Source organism: Ylistrum balloti, unplaced genomic scaffold (genome assembly GCF_031769215.1).
Source record: "Ylistrum balloti isolate Yb309-2 unplaced genomic scaffold, AGI_CSIRO_Ybal_v1 Utg370268, whole genome shotgun sequence".
Lineage (NCBI taxonomy): Eukaryota > Metazoa > Mollusca > Bivalvia > Pectinida > Pectinidae > Ylistrum > Ylistrum balloti.
The window spans coordinates 658695-680053 of NW_026782209.1; positions in this window are offsets into that span (position 1 = coordinate 658695).

The window sequence follows — 21359 nt, forward strand, 5'->3', positions numbered from 1 at the left end:
AGAATTAACATTTGTACCTGTATGTACAGATGTATATACAGAGACGATAAGGCTACTGACGGGGGGCATGTCACACTGCATTTATTACGTAGTAGGGACACCTGTTTTTACTACAAGTTGACCAGAGACGTGGAAGATAATTCGCCAAGCAACAATCCCTAAATCATACAATATAACCAGTAAAAGTGAAATTGGGTTTTACATACAATTTCGATGTCAGAATAAATCCTATGATTGATGGTGTACAAGAAACATATGACATCTGTATTGCATATCACACTGTATAACCAATCCCGTGAGTTATACTGTCGTTAACACAGAACAGAAACATTGTTAGTTTAAGACTTAGGATCGTTGAACTTTTGAACATAATACAATTTGAATTTAACATTTATTGAATACCAATATATCTCTTTCTACGACCGAATAATAGATCTGAAAGCATGTTATTGAAGTAGATGTTAGATGTTGGAAAAGCAATGTGTTATACTATAGCTGTGCAATATTTGATCATCTCATAATCATGAAAAATAATCTTTAAAATAACAACAACGAAGAATTGTTTTAACCTTCTACAATATATTTCGGTCACAGATTTCCTCGAAGTTTGTATAAATCAAATACTAATTAAAACGAATTTATGCATTTTTGAGGATCAGAACTATTTGAATTTTAATTATTGTATATAAAATGACACTTTCATACAATTTAGGAATATAAATAAGAATTTTTATATCCTTCAATTAATTCTGATAAAATCGTCAAATGATGTTGACTTTCTGTCTCAATAACATAATTCTTTCACATTCTGTAATTAATATCTATTAACTATGAGCAATTTACCAAATGCAATACTACATATTCCAATTAGTTCAGAACATAGGCGCTTGTTGTTGGGTTATTTCAGAACACAGGCGCTTGTTGTTGGGTTATTTCAGAACACAGGCGCTTGTTGTTGGGTTATTTCAGAACACAGGCGCTTGTTGTTGGGTTAATTCAGAACACGGGTGCTTGTTGTTGGGTTATTTCAGAACATAGGCGCTTGTTGTTGGGCTAGTTAAGAGCAGGCGCTTGTTGTTGGGTTATTTCAGAACATAGGCGCTTGTTGTTGGGTTATTTCAGAACATAGGCGCTTGTTGTTGGGTTATTTCAGAACACGGGCGCTTGTTGTTGGGTTATTTCAGAACATAGGCGCTTGTTGTTGGGTTATTTCAGAACACAGGCGCTTGTTGTTGGGTTATTTCAGAACACAGGCGCTTTTTGTTGGGCTAGTTAAGAGCAGATGCTTGTTGTTGGGTTAGTTCACAACCCAGGTGCTTGTTGTCGGATCAGTTGAAAAAAACATAGGTTGCCTGTTGTCAGGCTAATTCAGAACACATGTGCTTGTTGTTGTGTAAGCTCAGAACACATGTGCTTGTTGTTGTGTTAGCTCAGGACACAGGTGCTTGTTGTTGGGTTAACGCCTGCCCTGATTCAATAACCCACTAATCGGCTTGTGATAAGCAGTCATTCATTGATAGGATATTGTTTCTATAAAATCCGATATGTTAGTGATATAATGTAAAATCGATGAAGTTTTATTTATTTAGAGATTTTGGACTTCCTATCGAAAACAGCATGCACCTGTCTTAACCAAGAAAAAAACGCTAGAATATTTTTTTAAAAGAATCAAACACCAGTTTATGCTTGAAAATCATTAGGTATAAATAACTGTACAATTTGTAATATTATTCTATATAATAAAGAATTGTTTTTAAAAATATTTGCAGACAGATAATGATGTAACAGATCAACTGCTGACTTTAGGTCTGTTTTCGTTACTAAATAATAGATGTTTGACATTACTTTTGAATTATCAGTTAAACGATAGTCATGTGATACTTTTGTTTAGATATTTTTGTTCTGAAGCGACAAATAAACACTGTAATGACAGAAATACAAAAAAGATTCTATACAGAAGCACCGTGTAAATAGTGTTAATAACTTTAGGGAAGAGTTTGTAAAAAAATGATCACTGCCATATGTTAATTATACAACACAATGATATTCGGTTACCCGAGTCCTATATATAGACTGATACGTGGACATGGAAACAGAAAGGATGAGAGGCGATTGATAACGTTAATTCTAGGATAGCAATCTCATGCCAATTTTTGTTTTATTTTTATTTGTTTTTTGACTCTGAGAAAGCTTGCTTCTCTGTGCGACTTATCGCGGTATGATATTGAAAAATATCTTTCATATGTTGTTCATAATCAGTGATTTATCGGGGAGTACACAATTTCATTCATGCAATATGCATCCAGACTGATCTTCTTCTAGATCATGGTTTTGTTGTTACAATTATTTTAAGTCCGATTCTTTATGTTCTAAATATCCTTAATAACTTGATAGTTCAATTTGAAGTGTCTAGTTCAGTTGTTTTATGAGCTTGAAAAATTATGATTTTGAGGTATCCGGTGGAACACGATCATATAATTTCTTAGAAAACTTGTAGCTTGAGGGAACTTTACATCGACCTATTGTAATTACCATGATAATTAGAACGTGTTATGACCTGTAATTAACAGGATTTTATACATGTGTGTAACGCGAAGGACCTAGATTTGTGATACAAAACACATACTAACAATGATGAATGTGCTAACTTTTATTCACAAAGATTTAATAAAGACTTGTCAGTAATTTATGTGTTTATGTTTCTTATTCACAATGTCAGTTAGATAGTCCAAATGGTCAGAGATAGAGTTGCTAAGCTCAGACACCCATCTGGTATTCACAGAATTAAAACCTCCGTTATCGTAGTTGTAGAAGTCCACTGAATTGATTTGGTTTCTATACGTGGTGTTTAGTTACCTTAGCGACGCTTCAAGTAAAGAAAATAATTAGATTCTCAAATGCGCCGACATGAAAGACGAGACTAGCGTAAACAAATATGTTATCATTATATAACTTCTTTCATGACATTTGGTATTGTTTTCTACAACTCTACGATCAATATAGTAATCACACTTTAAACCATGAAAACGGAGCACCCCAGGATTAGAAAAAAATCATCAACTTTCATAAAAGATATTCAACTTAAAGAAAATTAGATTCTCTCTTTTTCTAAAAGATATTGTAAGAGGAAAGAGCATTATGATAATTTCTATAATTGGTTAAGATTTAATAAAGATGATATGCTGGTGACGCTACTGATCAAAGATGGTACAAAAGACACACAAGTGAATATCACCATTTGATACAAGTTTAGAGAGTAAGATACAGTACAGTTAAATAACCAAACATACAGCTCTATGGAGAATGTTGTCTTTGCGATAAATTTCTAAATATTGAAATAAGTGTGATTGGTATGAATTATTTTATGTTTTATATATATGACGCTCTAAAACAGTGTCTATATATCATAAACTATGAACAACTTATTACTTGTAGTCTTAACTTTCAATTGATGTATAAAAGTAATAGCAAGTAATTTTGAAAATATACAATTTATCATGTGTCAAAATGCATTATTTTTATCAATAGATTTCAATAGTTTTACATGAAAATATTTTGATAAGGACGATTTCCTTGATATATTTAGTTCCGGTCAATAACAACAAATGTAAGAATGTTCGAGTATGTGATCTTAATTTTAATTGGTAAAATCAATATTTGTACATATGTCGAGACTTATAACTTTATAATTGTATACAATATATAAATAATCTTCTGATTTTTCGGAGTGACTGGTCTATGTATTCAAACTTCCCATGGTATCTAGTTTGTAGCATTAGGTACAAATAGGACAATAATACAGCTCATCTGATATATATATATATATACATATTACATTGTTTAACAGATAAAAAAAGTATCGGCAATCAGTATGTTAATCAGTTCTGTAAATATTAACCAAATGATGATGAATACATTTCATTAATATTCTGTGCTGATAGGGAATTTCAGCCAGATTTATTTTTATTTCCTCTAACACTTAATACATCTCTGCTTGTTATTTTTGGGATAACTGACACAGGCTGTAATCTTTTATTTTTGTTATTTTTTTCTCTTCTCATATGTTCTTAACATAACATGTGATCTTATTTCGAAAACAACCCGAGCGGATATAATACATTATTTAGGAATACTTTCTGTTTAAACAAAGTAAACAAAACGTCTATAATAGACGAGCATTGCTTACAGTGCTTAAATTGCACTGTAATTATTTATTTCTTGTTAAAGTATTAACCAAACCACACTCGCGATAAAACAAAATATAGATATTACGGTAACGTGGAGTGTCAGTATTGAAAAATATCCACAGAGTAGTGCATACGTAGATAAGACAACTTTTATCTCGCGGCGTCAATTTTAAACAGCAGTGTTCATTTACTTCTACAATCAGACACAGCGACAAGCATCGACCACAGGTCCAGTAGTATAAGTATTTATGCAGTGATTTCTCTGATATACATACATAAGATTAATAATAGTTATGACGACTGCCATGTCTCTTTCACGCATCAAAAATATCACTGCTTCTGGTTAAATTAATTTGTGGTATTTTTGTGGGGTATTTTTATTACTAGACAAAATGTTCCAGTTTAGTGCTAACATTGGGTCATTTGGTATTACTATTTATAATATAGTTCCCTTCACATTGAGAAAACAGACAACTAAGAAAATTAAACGAACATCGAAATACAATAGGTTATTGTTATATAGTACATACCAAGCCTGTATTGTTTACGATACACAACGAATCCATTGATAAAGAAGGTTTATCTGTTGTGATATAAAATAAACTATAAAAACACTATGATTATTGAGTTTTGGTCCAATATGAAAATATCAATGTCAAAACAGAGTTAATAAAACACATAGGTATTAAAATTTCACTCTCTGAGACAGAAAATGACTATTACATTGACCAGAAACAGGTCACCTTTAGTTATACATAGATCATTATAGTCAATGTAGATTTATTTATTAATGGCATTTCACAGCACTGTGATATCTGTAAAACATTTTTTTCAGTATGTTTGCACATAATAAAAAAATGTGTAACATTAAAACATATTTATGACTGATGATGTACTTTCTCAATAGATTTCCAAATTTCTTTCGATCACTTTGAAATTTCCTCAGTCGCCTCCAAGGCTTTAAAGTTTAAGCCCTTATCATCACTGACGAGTTCTAGTTGGACGAAACAGCTGTATGATGCAGTTTAATTCATTGTTTGACTCTACTGTATCTAACTCTAAATTTGTATTTAAAGGTGCTATTCACTTGTGTGTCTTTTATACAACCAACTGATGAAAATCAGTGAAATTTACAAATGAAACAAATTTTGCATAGATAATCAATGTATGTTAGCATTTCTATTCACTATATAACGGAGTAAACACATCCGAAACTTGAAATGATACGATAGTGTAGGATATCTATTAAATAACAGACGATCGTGTTACATATATATGTAGATATCGCGACGAGTGCTGTCGCTGGTACGAGAGCAGAACATATAACTTTTAGTGGAGTCCCAGTATCAATATTGTAATGATGTTATATCGTGGTTCGGCGGTAACAAATGACTTTACAATGCTAGGTAAAGACTGCGGTGGACAGGTATTTAGTCATTGTCAGACTTGCCAATACCGTCGATGGGCTAGTATTGTGCTGGCCATTTAACCTCGGACAGATACAAATCCACATTTTACTTGAGTACGTTCCACAATAAAAGAAATCGGAATTCCGATGAAAGCTTGGATATTTCATTCAGGGCCGCTAAAGATTTCGTGTTTAAAGAGCTCTAGCTATCAATGAAGGTAAGCTGGCACAAAAATAGAGTGTCGCTCCTACTCAAAGGAATTATATGGTATTAAAACTTCCAATGAAATACATCTGTACTTCCTGCAACAGAAGTCCGCATACAATAACCCTATTTGATCAAAGTGCAAGCCTTTTTCAATTGAGGACCACAGGAGAACAAAGACTATTCGCTATTGTCATCAGAGGACAGGGGGCGAGCCCATTCGTCCCCTGCATGTCATTTACCGTCAGCGCCTGTCATTTATCGTTGAGATACTCTGTCGCTTATTGGTGAGGCTGTGCCTGGACGAAGCCGTCTTGGATCCTGTGAAAAACACGCTAAACGCGGACCATTGGACCCATAACACGTGTTGTTGACACTATCGATCAATGGAAAATAGATGATTTATTGCCCCAATTGGATATTATTAATTGATGTGTCTATTGATACAAACAGTGAAGGGCACAATGCAGCCTTTTGGTAGAGAAGAAAGCGATGTGAATCGCCCTGTTCCATCTGATGGGATAATTTACGTGATGTCTCTGTGTAGTGGCGAGCGATGCCAACCGACTGTCTAATGAGAATGGCTTATCTTCCGATACCGCTAAATCCTCAGTAACTAGCGTGCTCCGATTCAATGCTACAACGACGAGTGTGGTCGTATATCTCTATTTGTGCATTTATCCGATCCCGTCTATTCATGAAAGGGCTTTACATCAATAACTTAAAAGTTAAAATGAATTATTACACAATGGTATCAATATTCATTAACTGAAATGGTTTGCTCGCAATTGCTTTCTCCAATTACAATCATAGCTATGAAATGTAAGGAATCAGTATTTAGAATTTTTCTTTATTTTTTATTATTATTATTATTTTTTTTTTTTACTTTTTTTTCTTAATTATTTACTATTTTGAAATAATGATATATGTTTGGCATTTCTAATGTAAATTTTTTCTGAAGTCAATCGTATATTACCCGCTCCGGAACTGCTACGATGGCGTAGTAATCTTGGAAGTAATGTGCAGAAATTGAGGTCGCATTGCCTTAAAAATCGAAAACGATAAATACGGTTTAATTATGGAAATAAAAACTCAAATTTTCAATTGAAAGAAGGAAATTGTATAAGAAAAGTATTTTCACATGATTTAACAAACAGTTTTCAATGGATGAATACAGCCGCGTTTAATTCTTTAATATAAACAAATTAACCGTTTCTATATTCTATTTTACTGTTTGTCGTATTGAAATGAACGGACATTGCTGATTGGTTGTCTGTGACGTGCACGTGCGAGATGATAGATCATCAATACGAAGTCTGTTGGGAGGGATCATTAGGCGGAACATATCCTCCCTAATAAGGTCACATGGAGGCTCAATTAATTGCTGTTTACCAGTGCTGCAAATCAATCATTGAATTGATGGCTCTTAATATGTCTTTTAATTTCTTCAGCGTTCCTGTGGGAAATCCATTCCCTATTGCAGGCAATAGATGCCAATGAAGATTCTGTGAGGAACCTTCCATTGGTGATATAAATGGATTCTGTAACGACAGCCAAACTCTCGATAATACGAGTTTGGAATTATTTCGTCGAGGGAAAGAAAATTTGTTGTCCGTTTAGGTCAAATTTGTGCTTATTATAAACATAGACCTTATCAACAAGGCGACGACTTCTTATAGGGGAAATGAAAAAATATTGACACGTATACCTCTAATTTATAGTAGGATACATGGTAGATATTACTATTTTCTTATGACAACTCTTATCTATGGATGGATTGCTTTCAAATTAAATGAGATATATTCAGCCCATCAGTGAAATATGATGTTTGATATATGATATATATCATTTACAAAATATTATTAAGTTTCTTGAACCTTCATGACGTCACATTTATATCCCTTATGTTTTTTCACTTCAATCTCATTACAGTTTTCAAAGAACGAAATGTTAACCGCGTTAGAAATTGTCATCAAGGTTTTTAATATCATTTAAACATATAATGACAAGTCATCAACTTTCTACCATATATCTATGCAAAGAAAATAATATTTTTACAACCACACCAAAAACAGTTTCATTACCATACCTCTGTGAAACGTAAAATATTTTTATGATTATTCCTCTATAAAAAGTAAATCATTTTCACAATCACGCCTCTTTTGAAAGTAAAACATTTTCATAACCATACCTCTATGCTCGAGGAAATTGTCTAAGTCTTTTATTGTCCTGTATCTACACTGTATCTTAACTGAACTATAACACTGGATAACGTCAAGCATAACAATCGTGAAATATGTATCAGAATTTTTAAAAAAAAAACCCACTTCTTTCGAATGTGAAATATTTGCTTCATTGATGAAATAGAATATAGCCACCTGGACTTACAATATCTATATATATAGTATTGTGGTATTGGGCTCGGTTACATGGAATTCATTGGCATATATTACAGATATGAAATAAGGATTTAGAAATATAATGTTAAGAGTTATTGATTTTCATTTACTACCTCCATTGTGATACGTTCTAGCATTATATATATCAGCAATAAATTTGACAATCCATCCACACACGTAAATACTCAGTTATACTCAGCAATAAAACATATAGCCCTCGCTGTGGATTTGGATATGCACAACTGTAGGCAGTATTACCATTATCAGGATTTTATCAAATACTTTAGCCTTGTTTACAATAACATTCAGAAATAAAACACCTGATACAAAACAATAAGATGTAAATCTATATACGTTAAACATCATACAGACAAAACATTTCCCCTCTCTTTACAGGATCATGAGAGTCTCCAAGACAACACTATGTATGAAGTGTCTGGCGTGGAATACAATTTTGAAAGGTCAAGATATTCAACAATTATAAAACAGTGTTTTGAAATCTTATACCGTTGCATTTTATTGATCTGAATTTAAATATCATACATATAATCAAACGGAAAGGGTTGATTCAGAGGAAATAAAAAGATAATACTGTGTTTATACACGACATATAAAACCGATATATACAGAGACGAACATTTATGTAGGCTTACATTATGATAGAAATCCCTTTATGTGGGGAACCAACAATTCATTTAGGTTTATTTGAACTGAAGTAGTATGTTTTCCTCCGGTACCTTTCTCAGCAATAGATATTTATTTATTTATTTCTATTCAGAAGAAAATTTAAATCTTGTGTAAATTAGATAACAAATAACCAGTTCTATGTTTACTATACAATAGTGATATGTATACGTTGTGATAGACAGTTAACTAAAGTATTAGATATGTACTTTTTAATTGTTATTTGTAATTATATATATTGTATCATAAGTTTACTTATCAATTAGTAAACAATGTTAATGTGTTGGTCAGTAAGAAGTACAACTTACTAGTAAGTAAAACTTATGGCTTCAAAGTTTCGATTCAGTTCTTGTATTTGACGATGAGAAAAAAATAGCTATAAAATATGTAGTAAATCGTAACAGTGAAAGCTTACACGGTCTGGATCAAAACACGGCAATTGTATCCAAATATAATATTAACTAATGTTTATCAAGCAAACACTCACGCTTTCTGCTACCATGTAAGGCATCTTCTAAGATATATCCTGTGAAATTACAGGAATACAAGTCGGTTACAAATGACATATAATGACTAGTATTCGTCATAAAAGTTTTAATCGACCCCTAATAATTAATTAATATATTTCTACTTTTATCCATTAAATGTATGTATAAGTCTTGAATCCCTGATGTCTATTTTTAGAGAGCAGTGGTATCATGATTATGTTATTGCTTTGTATCAACCCGTTTTAATATATACATAAAAGTTATGTTCGTAATACGTTTTGGTTAAAACTTTAATTGAAGATAAATTTGTATAACATGAAGACTGTCAAATTTGGTGATGCTTTTATGTAAGATTCACATTATCATTTCTCTGAAAATTAGTACATGTTTATCAAAAAGGAAAAGAACAAAATTTTCATATATTTACATATATATTTACTCACTTGAGAAACAAAACTATGATAAATATCTATATCAATGTTTTATCATGTCTTTTAAAGCAAATAAAGGCTTGTGTATAATTGATAAATGATAAACATCATTACAAGTGGATATATTTAATAGCACTGCCATAGGAAAAAAGGTAAATTATCGTAAGAAATACAATAAGTTATATTTTTTGAATTCAGTCTGGTTTATAGATAAAGGATTCGGAATCTAGTCAATAAATTACACAAGATATTGAACATTTATCTTACTTATGGAGAGCTTCAAATGTCAATGATATATCTACTAGACATACCATTTCTGTGTAATGTCTTTAATAGAGAAAGCTAGAAAGAATAAACTAGAAAACGCAATTAATAACAAGTGTCAAAAGCTCAACAATGATACATAGACTGCCACGTAATACTAGGGAAAATGGTTAAGAATTTAATTGAATCAATACCATATAAGTTCAATACTGTCAAACAGAACACATGTGAAACAGAGGTTCAAAATCAAGTGACATAAAATCATCAAAGAGGATAACAAATACATTATTATCTTTCAGTTGGAATAAGAATAGAGGCAGAATTCATCTTGATTGTAAGAGTGGGTGTATTTTAATAATACTTTATATGATATAGAAAGGGATTTCGACCGAGGTTTCATTATATGACAAGATGCCACCAAATACTACAGTTGTCTTAAAGGGACATGTGTTACACAGTCAATGATGAACTTTATACATGTTCCTTTGATCTTTCATAATAATGCGATGCTTCCTAAATTAGGTACTCTAGATATTCTACTATTTTGATCAAACCTAATATCAAAAGTAGAAATTCAACTCACGAACAACTTTGACTTAATACCTCTTTAACCAATTGATTTTTTTCTCCGGGTTTATTTAGTCAATTCTTAGAATATATATGCTGATAATTTCATTTAAAATATGGGCGCCTTCTCGGAAATGCCTACAAACGATTACATTACATTACCGACCTCTAATATTAGTATACTGTGTCTGAAAACCAAAGTTTCGGTACGTTCATTCATTCAGGAGAGCTTCGGACTTTTTAAACATGAAGATAAATACAATCCACGAAGACGATAGACGTACATGTCAAATTGGTTTATTGAAGGGCAGGTTTCAAAACCTGTTGACGACAAAAGTACTACGTCGTTTTTTGTTTGTTTTGTGTTTTCTTCTCCAGATGACCTGACTTCACAGCTAGAGCTTGATTTTTCGGATGACCAAGAGTTCTTGTCGGTTATCAATACATCAAACTTAAAATAGAATATATTCTTCACTACCATACCTACACAATAACAGACATTACGTGACAACATTGCAATTCTAGCATAAGTTCATCAACATACTAGGATAAAAAGTCAGTATAACATAGGCATTCTCATGTAGGATCTTCTCCAGAAAACTTAAAGTCAAATTGCATTCCAATGTCAGTATAGCTATTTGCAGGAGTTTTAGTATAAAATCATAGTAGAAATGATATTTATTAGAATCAATGGTATAAAATTCCTTGAAAGAAAGTTGCTGATGCTATTTTGAAGAATAATAGACAACTAGTTAACAAAAAGTAGTGTGAGATAATTATTTCATAAAATTTTTGTATAAAATCATTGTCGTGGGAAATATTATTTTTCCTTTTACGATATGAATTCGGATGTTTTTGGTGCTCCTTAGTTTGCCTTGTGGTACATTTATAATTTACTTTGTTCTCATTAAGGAACGTGACATTACACGGATTGACCAAAATTTATAAGACGGGCATAGTTGATGAAGATAGTACCTCTTCCGCAACATATTTTCCTTTAGTTGGCTTTTGAATTGACATTCTTATGACATGTCGGTACGTTCTTTTCCTGTGTTTTCTATGGCATAATTGCTATTTTGTAGAATTGTAAAACGAACTCTCCTGTGGCGATGATGCTATTTTGAATTGAATGAAATTACCTATTAAAGATAGGTTAGATATTTCCTATCATTTTATTAACTGATATTAAATTGTTATTTGGGTGTAGCATATTTCTGAAAGAAAATAAACAATACATAGGCATATGTTTCAACAAACATTTCGTAAAGATATGAAGCGCTCTATATTCATCATCAGTGTATTCAGCTGTTTTTGATATTTCAATTAAGCTAAACATATTGTGTATCAACTTACAATACAGTGTAAGTTGATACACAATTATCATTATCAATCCGCGCTACAACACAAAGTTTCCTGGGTATTTACTAAAAAGGAAACATACTCTGTTTATGATTTGATATTATTTTTAAAAATAAATGTTTTGTTTTTAGACTAGTACGTAGACTTACAAATGTTGCATGTGTTAAGATATAGAATGTAATATCTTAGCGAAAACATTAAAATATTGATCAATTATCGGATTGCTGAACCATCCCGACCTCATTCACACAATATATTACATAACTAATATGGTTGTTAACAAGTGTATAACTAATTTTTTTAAATTAGCTTCTCTCGACTTCACAGTACAATGTAGAGGATATCTTGGTCGTTTGAAGAATGAGTATTTTGCTGGTCAAAATGGAGTTTATTTAACGCTGGTGCCGGTCAATTGACATGTCTGATAAAGCACAACAGACATGACCATTTATCCATCATGTCACCACCGCCATCTGGTGCGTAATATTCATATTGACCACACACCCAGCTTATAAGCCTGTCTATCAATAGTGTTGGGATCGACAGTTTTACACGAGAATATAATTAAGTTCAATATGTTATCCTAAATGCGTTTTAATTAGTTGAAATTATCACATAAGCAAGACGTACTGTGGTATCACAATACACCGACAGTACTAACCTTCTCAGAATGAAAATTTTTCCCTGTATTGTAAGTTGAAACATGTTGAAAACATCACAACCACCTTATAATATTTAAACTTGTGTGAACTTGTAGTCTCTAGATGCAGCTTGCCTACAACAATGTGTGAATTTATCAATCTTGAAACATAGTGCTTAGACTTGCGCTAGAGTACACAGTCTTGTTTTAAATGTTCAATGCTTGCTTACATTTCTAAATCTTATATCGACGTTATTTCAATATTAAGAGACATGTAAAACATCCAGATGTAATGCTATATTATTTATCAATTCGCGACTAATAAAAAACAATATTAATTTGATCAGTTGGTGTTGGAATCATTTTGTTGTCATGGTGTTATTAATGACGCACAGGTTGTGTCCAATACTTTGGCGGTATAATATGGCATCTCAATTTCACTGCTACTTTAACGATGTGCATAAAGTAGTTATTTATTAAATGCTTTATGGAAATCTATGGATATCAAATGCAAATCTAAGGATTGATTTTTATCTTCTGTGCATGCAATTACAGTAGGGTAACTACGTAGTGCGCTAGCGTGTTTCAACTGATACGTATGAAAATAAAACAATCCTTCATTATTATTCATAATTTACACATTAAAGTAAAAACAAATGTTTTGTTGCTTTAAAATTATCATTGTTAAATACGAGATGATGTGACAGAATTTGTTGCTGTGCTACCATGTCAAGGTTATGGCAAGCTGGTGTGATGGCATTATAACAGCATACGCCAGTAGCCTTTCATCCATGAACACCATCTTTATATGATCATAGGAACTACGAAAACAATAAAGCCCAAACTTCCTAAACAAACCAACGTTCTCTCAGAAGTCATTCAAAATATATAAAACAACAAAGGACGATAACAACATTCTCTCTCCAAACTACGGACTTACTGATTCATAATTGTTGCAATGTATTTGATAATATGACAGCTAGTGCTTCACAGAAAACCAAAACTGCCTGTGATCATGTAGGAACAGTGATAAAAGAAATAATTCATGCATGCAAGGAATATCTATAAATACATATATTAGATATGATATTCTTAAACAAAATGTTTACACAAAAATAATGCATTTGATATCATTAACATTATCTATCTAAACATGTTGATATGTTGATTAATATCGGTATAAATGAAATGAAGTGTCATGATATTGACCAAATATCAATAAATTAAACAACGCTGAAATAAAACATCCGGTACACCGGAATCGGTTCTAGCATTAATCTGAACGTCACCTGGTTGACAATGGCCTGGTATACAGGCTTTGCGGAGTGATACCGTAATCTTTTCCATTGAGATACTGGGTATTGGGACCAAGGTTTATTATCACCCCTACTCCTCTCTAGGTCCTATATTTATCCCATTAAACGGCTAACCATTTCACTGACGTTGCTGATTATAGGGCCAAGGTAGAACGTTTTGACAGGTTGACTTTATAATATTTTTAAACATACACCAGTAACGTTACAATTACATATCACTTCAAATTTCATATACATGTGTTTTTTTTTAATTAATACAGCGATTTCCGTGAAATCAATGAAGATCAGCGGGTATAAGCCTCGTGTATGATTTATAATCCAGCATACGCACGCTGTAATAGGGAAAAACTAAGGAACACATTTTTATGTTGTTTGATAGGTCATTTAGATATTGTTACTTTGCAGATCAATAATCCATGGCGAACCTTTGTTTACTTACCAAAACATTGGTAAGAAGGTGTTTATCTTGTACACAAGGAAATAAAATGAGGAGAGTGCAGGTCTGTTCTGAATATCATTATAAGAATGTTTTTATAGTCAGAAATTTATGTGATTTCCAATGGAAATTATGTCCATACTGCTTTTGGTTTCCTTCGTGTTTCTGAGAATAAGTCTTTAAATGTGCAATATTTCGCAGTCGATTTCATCACACAACATCTGCTTAGTATTCGTTAGTTATGAAATATAAAACAACCATATCAACACAGAAGATAAACTACAAGCCAGAAATGCCAAAACCAATAATTATTAACTCTCTAATGTGTATCCCAAAGTAGGCGTTTCATGAGTTTCCTAAGGAAGAATGAAGAGATTGCGAATTTGTGGAGGTTTTTACAATGTGATGTAGGACCAGAAGTCAGTGTTAATGCTGCTATTATTTATTTATATTAGGTTGCCATGATAATTTCTCCGAAATGGACATTCGAAGCTTACAATTTTAGCACTTGGGTGAGATTATACATGAAGTAAAAATGTAAATCTGTTTATCGTGATTACCTTTATTTCATCTCAGGTGTAAAGAATATGTTATAAAGTCACAAGTTCAAATTGAAGCTTTAGAGGCGAGAAAAAAAATCAATAGAATACCGGCATCTGAACAAATTTAAGATTCACACTTGCAAAAGATGCAATATAAGAAACGGAAAGAGTAACACAGAGGCAAAAACAATACCAGGTGTTCAATAGGGGTAAGCATTGTCTTCTTCCTTGACGACAACCGCAATATAAAGTAAGGTCAATACAAAAAAGGTCATGTACTGTAACGGAAACCATGAAATAATGAAATTAACGAGCATCGAACACACTTAACTCCTTGTTGCTGAAGGAAGAGATAGTTATTGTGAAACATTTTAACATCCCGTGTTGTAACTTTATCCGGCAGTTTTCAATATTTATCACTATCATTGTGAATTTGAAATAAGCCCTAGAATGTCAAGTGAACCACGATTTGTAAACAGCATTGGATGTTTAAGCTAAAAACTGCCCCTGTTGCGTTGAATGTAAAGCTTAAGATTGGAGGCTGATGAAGAAATGATGTCCAATGCTGTCAGGAAAAAAAACTCGTCCCCATAAAGTATGCCAATAGACTTTCAGAATATCATACCACCAACATAAATTCACTCATGTTCTTTTTATCTTAGGTTTTAATTTTGTAAATCATACTCGTTTATGAACAAAAATATGATATTGAAAACTTCCGCTATGTAACATTTCTATTCCCTTTTTCCCAGTTCAGGGGAGACAATACTGTGCGCAGAAATCCCACCACCAGGTGTATCAAATTACCAATAAAAATGCCCATAGCCTAGTGTATTTACGCCACTGACCAGATGTTTACGAGCCATTACATCGTAAGGTCCGGACTTCACAGATAAACGGTAAACTGATTACCCTAGGACAGCCATGATTGATGGGCCACATACCTGGTGGGCTCCCATCGGTTTCCTGGTAAAGCCAACTCACCGATAAGTGTTCACTATTCTTTTCATTTACTCAATAATATATATCACGTACAGAATAACGTTAAAATTAACTCCGGTAGATTTCTCACAGTAAATTCGACGTTCTCATAAAAACATCAAGTTGTATTTTCCCAGTGTGGTAATGGCGTCTTCTGCCAATACAAATCCTTACTTAATATTCAGGGATGGAGCAACACTAATCCATTACGTGGAAGGGACATTCAAACGATTTGGGACACAAAGCCCTCCACACACGTGTGTCGGGTTAGAGGATAAATCAAAGGCTACTGTGTGCTGTGCATTTACTTTTACGGATTTTTCATATGAAAATGGAAAGGGTTATGTATTGTATACAAGTGAGCCATGAACAGCACATAGATTACATCATATCGATGAATTATTCTTAACAAAGGATTTTTACAAAATGACTTTTGGAAACATTTGTAAACACGGTTTAATGTATTCTCAAAGATAGCCTCCAACAAGACTAACGCCTGATAGGATTTAGGCATTGATAACGGATAAATTTGAATAAAAGACAGGCTATGCACTGTGTTTCTGCTAAACTACACACGTAATTCGTCTTTTTATAACATAGTACTTAATCTTTGTCATAACGATTTCGCTGCAGTATCAGCATTAGCGGCAAATCAAACGCTTCGTGTCAAATAGTTTTGACTAGGAAGAAAAAATGCTATAGATATAAGACATTGAATAATGATTTTAACATCCCTCAGAATTGGATAGCATACATTCCATAACAGTATATGTCAGTTTATACGGACATCTTGTGTGCAAAACAGTCGATGTTTTGTCAGAAGCAGGCATGGTTTAATTTCGGCCCATATGTGATTGATACAATATTCATTGTGCATTTATCGTGCGGAAACCAAGGCTGACCCCGCCTCAAGGCGACGCATTGCGTTCATGCATTGGAATGTCAATATTAGACATTCTCAAGTATAAATGAATGAATATCACTCACTACATTTGATTAAGAATGTGGTCAACATACAACAATTAATCTAAATATCTGTTAATATGTTAGTTTTGATTTTAATAAAACACTCCAGTGACATGGTTATCGTAATTCCCTTGACTACAAATGATACGACATAATGTCTCCATTTAAATGGCAACCACGATTTTATTTCCTCAAAAGATTGGTTCATTTTATTATTGACCTTAGTTCGAGGATATCTGTATATGTACCCTTATCAGCTTGTCACTTTTCTACTGAGTTGTATTGCACGAAATGCTATTGTAAAACCATATTATTGCAGAGAGAAATAATGAAAGATGCCGAACTTGGGTATAGTAAATATGTTTCAAGAAAATATGATTTGCTATTTGTGTGAAAGCATGGTGTTATGCCTCTTACTTTTGTCGTTCCGTTGGTCCTGGTGACTCCTCCGCCTCTGAAGAATTCGATATTTCCTCCAACATCTGTTAGTCCCCTCAATTCTTTATTTCATTTGTTAATTTATTTATTTTGCTTTAGATGTCTTTTCACTTTCGGTCGTTTTTCCTTTTGTGTTTTGTGTACCATAAAGTTTGCTTTAATTTCGATCTCTTGTCAGGTTTTTAGTGTCTTCTAGGTGTTGGTTTCGGATACTTTCTTTGGCTTTTGTGACAATTTAATACCTGCTACTTTTTGTTGTTTTAATGATCCTTTGTTCCCTACTACTGTATTTCTGTTGTTTTGGATTCCCTTAGGTTCCCAGCTAGTGTCGTGTTGTTGTTTTGGATTCCCTTAGGTTCCTGCTACTGTCGTCCTTTCATTTTGGCCTCCCTGTGTTCCCAGCTAGTGTCATTTCGTTGTTTTTGTGTCCCTTTGGTTCCTGCTATTGTGCTACTGTCGTACTTTCATTTTGGCGTCCCTGTGTTCCCAGCTAGTGTCGTTTTGTTGTTTTGGATTCCCTTACGTTCCTGCTACTGTCGTCATTTCATTTTGGCGTCCCTGTGTTCCCAGCTAGTGTCGTTTTGTTGTTTTGGATTCCCTTACGTTCCTGCTACTGTCGTCATTTCATTTTGGCCTCCCTGTGTTCCCAGCTAGTGTCGTTTTGTTATTTTGTGTTCCCAGCTATTCATTTCCTTACGTTCGTCCTTTCTGCTGTGTTACTGTCGTCATTTCTTGCTAATGACTTTTTTGTCGCTTTGGTTCCTGCTAGTGTCTTTATGTTGTTTTGTTGTCGCTTTGGTTTGTGATAGTATCTTTTTGGTTGTTTTTGGTTCTTTTTGTGTCCCTGTTGTTTCCGCTACTGTTTGGTTGTTGTTGTTCTTTATTTCCTTCACAGGACATTAAATTTCGGTATATTCATTGAATGTTGATGAAACTTTATCCTATTTTTGTGCTTCGATTTCGATGCTTCCATGCGGAGTTTAACGAGGTTGTGATTTTGTTGGTATCTCGATAGACTCGTGTTTGATTCATAAAGTACAAAATGTATTACTGCAAGTAACTCAATGCATTCACGACTCCTCTCCATACATAATTCTTCATTTTTCGGGGTAGATTTAAACTCTTCTGATTTCCCTTGTGGACAATCACAGTAAAATCATCCACGAACGAAATACCTACAAGGTACATTTTAGTCAACATTCGTTATGATCTTATTACGTACGAGATAATTATTCCTATATCTGTATACATATACTTTTCAAAACAGCAATATTGAATTACCTTTTAATTCATTCGAATAGTGGGATGATTCAAAATATACACACGTACTTTACACGGTTCTAAATTTATCAGATAAATGAAAATTAGGAAATTTCTGGAGCCAGTGTATCTAGATTATGACTTTCTTTCACTGGGCTACTTTATGTTTTCTTCAGTCACCTCCTAGGCTTATGCCCTTAACATCACTGACGAATCCTAGAAGGACGAAATAGCTGAATGTTGCAATCAAATGTATTGTTTGGCTGTACGGTAGTATCAAGATTTATCTTAAATTTATTCTACCATTTTTCCCCGTGGATCTGCTCAGATTGTTAAAAGCAGTAATGGTATTTGAATAAAGCCAAAACTATTCAGCACTTTATGGTCCACTGTTATTATCAGATATAATCATATTATTCCGAATTTCTCTTTTTTCGTCTTAGACTTTTACCGGTCTCAGTAAGGTTACTTGACCCAACCAATTAAATAGGCCAAAGAAAAAAGATAGATAATCCAACACCAACCGGCAAGCAATCATCATGTAATCTGTTATTTACACATGTGTATGTATCTTTGGTGCGCTCATACAAACAATATTGATATTTGAATTAATGATTTATTGATTTCAGCAATTCTTAATTGCAATATTAATTGTTTTGTGTCTATTGTGACTACATAAGTGGTAATTTTGTAAAATAGAATAAAACATGAAAAATCAATATTCGATTTACTGTCGATTGGTTTTGACCTCGTGGGTAACCTTGAGTAGTTATCGCCGAAGACCACTCACTTGAGATCATATCATTGACGTATCAGGAAGAATCAATCAACTTTACTAAGAGCTAGAGATGAAAAATAAAATGCAACATTTGCACTGGTCTCCTGATTGTTAAATGTTGCCGATAGCACTCTAGCATGTAGAATGAAGGCAGGCGAAAGTAATCGTTTTATCATTTAAATATCATACCATGGTGAGTGATGGAGAAAGGAATGGACTATAAGGCCAAGACATGTCTTTTCATGGGGTATTCTAGAGTAATGTGTTTTCATCTTTAAAAAGATATTTTTTACAATAACTAGCATGTACATATTATGCAAAACATTTTGACATTTGCAGTTCATTGCTTGAACATTCTGCCATGTATTAAGATAGGAAACGGTTTTGTCTGGTGATTTTAATATATCTAATATTTGTCCACTTTATGGTAATACCCAACTTAATTCGCCAATTTATAACTCTTTGACAAATTACCTCACGGTAGCACCTGTTTCTCATTAAAATCCGATAATACTTTCTGTCAGTTTTGGTGTTCACGATCTAATAACTTGGACAATGACTAAATCCTCTGTATTGGACTTGATGGTAGGATATTGTAGTGTGTAAAGCGAATGTATTCATTGCTATTTATTGGCTCATGTCCTTTGTAAAGAAATTCTGGATAGATCAAAGGCTATTATTTAATTCTTTAAACTTTCCTTCACATCAAGGATCATTAAGGTAGCGAGCGCACAATAGTCTAAACACGGTCCGATGGCGGATGTCATTATCCGGATAAAGTACACAAATAAATAGTTACCCCTAGATTCAATTTATATTCAAAATTACTTTCATGATACTGGAAGAAAATCAACTCCGAAGTTCATAATATTTTATCGACATTAGGTAAGCTGATGAGGTAACGAGCGGAAGCCACAATGACAGTATGTTAAACGCAGCATGGTCCCACGTGACCAAAAAGACTGATGTGTGGTCAGTCTTCTATTCCATTTTACGGATTATTGGTTTCTTAAACCGCCCTCTATCGGAAGTAAATTGAGTAAGGAAGTGGCAAAGTTAGTTAAATCTGTAACTGAATATATTCACGATTATAAGATTATTTTGAGTATACACCATTACACAGTTGGAGTCCTAATTCAATTTTAACGGTATGATTCTTTGTTTACTAGTTGATTGTGTGTATTTAGGAACTAGTGAATAGAAACCTAGTACTTAAATCAGTGTATGTATATCACTAGTGAAACGGAGTGTATTTGTATCAAGGGATGACATGATAAATGCGTTTCTCTTTAATTTAATCAATTTCTATTTTACATTACATGTTCCCAACAACCTAGATTCGAAATCGGTGAACACAAAAACGTTTGATGAAACAACGAAAATTTTGACAATTACACTTGTAGTTTGGGTTTGTGTATGGGACGGGAAATGGTTAAGATATTACAAACCATTAACGGCGTGTAACAACATATACCTTTTTATATATAGTGTATATTTATTGAGTTCCTAAACCAGTACACTGCAAACAGTCAACCTTGATATTCGTAAATACGAACGAAAATGAAGATGATTTGCACTCTATGATTGCGACAACAGATAATATATAAAACAAGCCATGGGTATCCATTACAAGTTCGTCTATAAAACATACTAGAAGTACCAATTCAACTGCAAATTAAGATACGTTGTTTGTAGGGGATAAACAAACAGTGCAGTCTGTAAAACCCTATATAAACACAGCATCACAAACAAGACCCACACCGACATAGTCCAAACTCAACGAGGCGGTAAACTGCACGCTTTTCAGTCATTTTCTGCTATGAAAACATAACAGTTTGACATAATAATTCATCTTGAATGTATAAAATCATTTCCACACATGAGGCACACGCGGACTTAATATGATTAACCCATCATCTGATCCTTGTTAAAACACTGGAGGGATCAGAGGGCGATATGCTACCATCATCTAGGAGGAGGCTGAGCATTCAGAAGAAAGAGTTTGTTTTC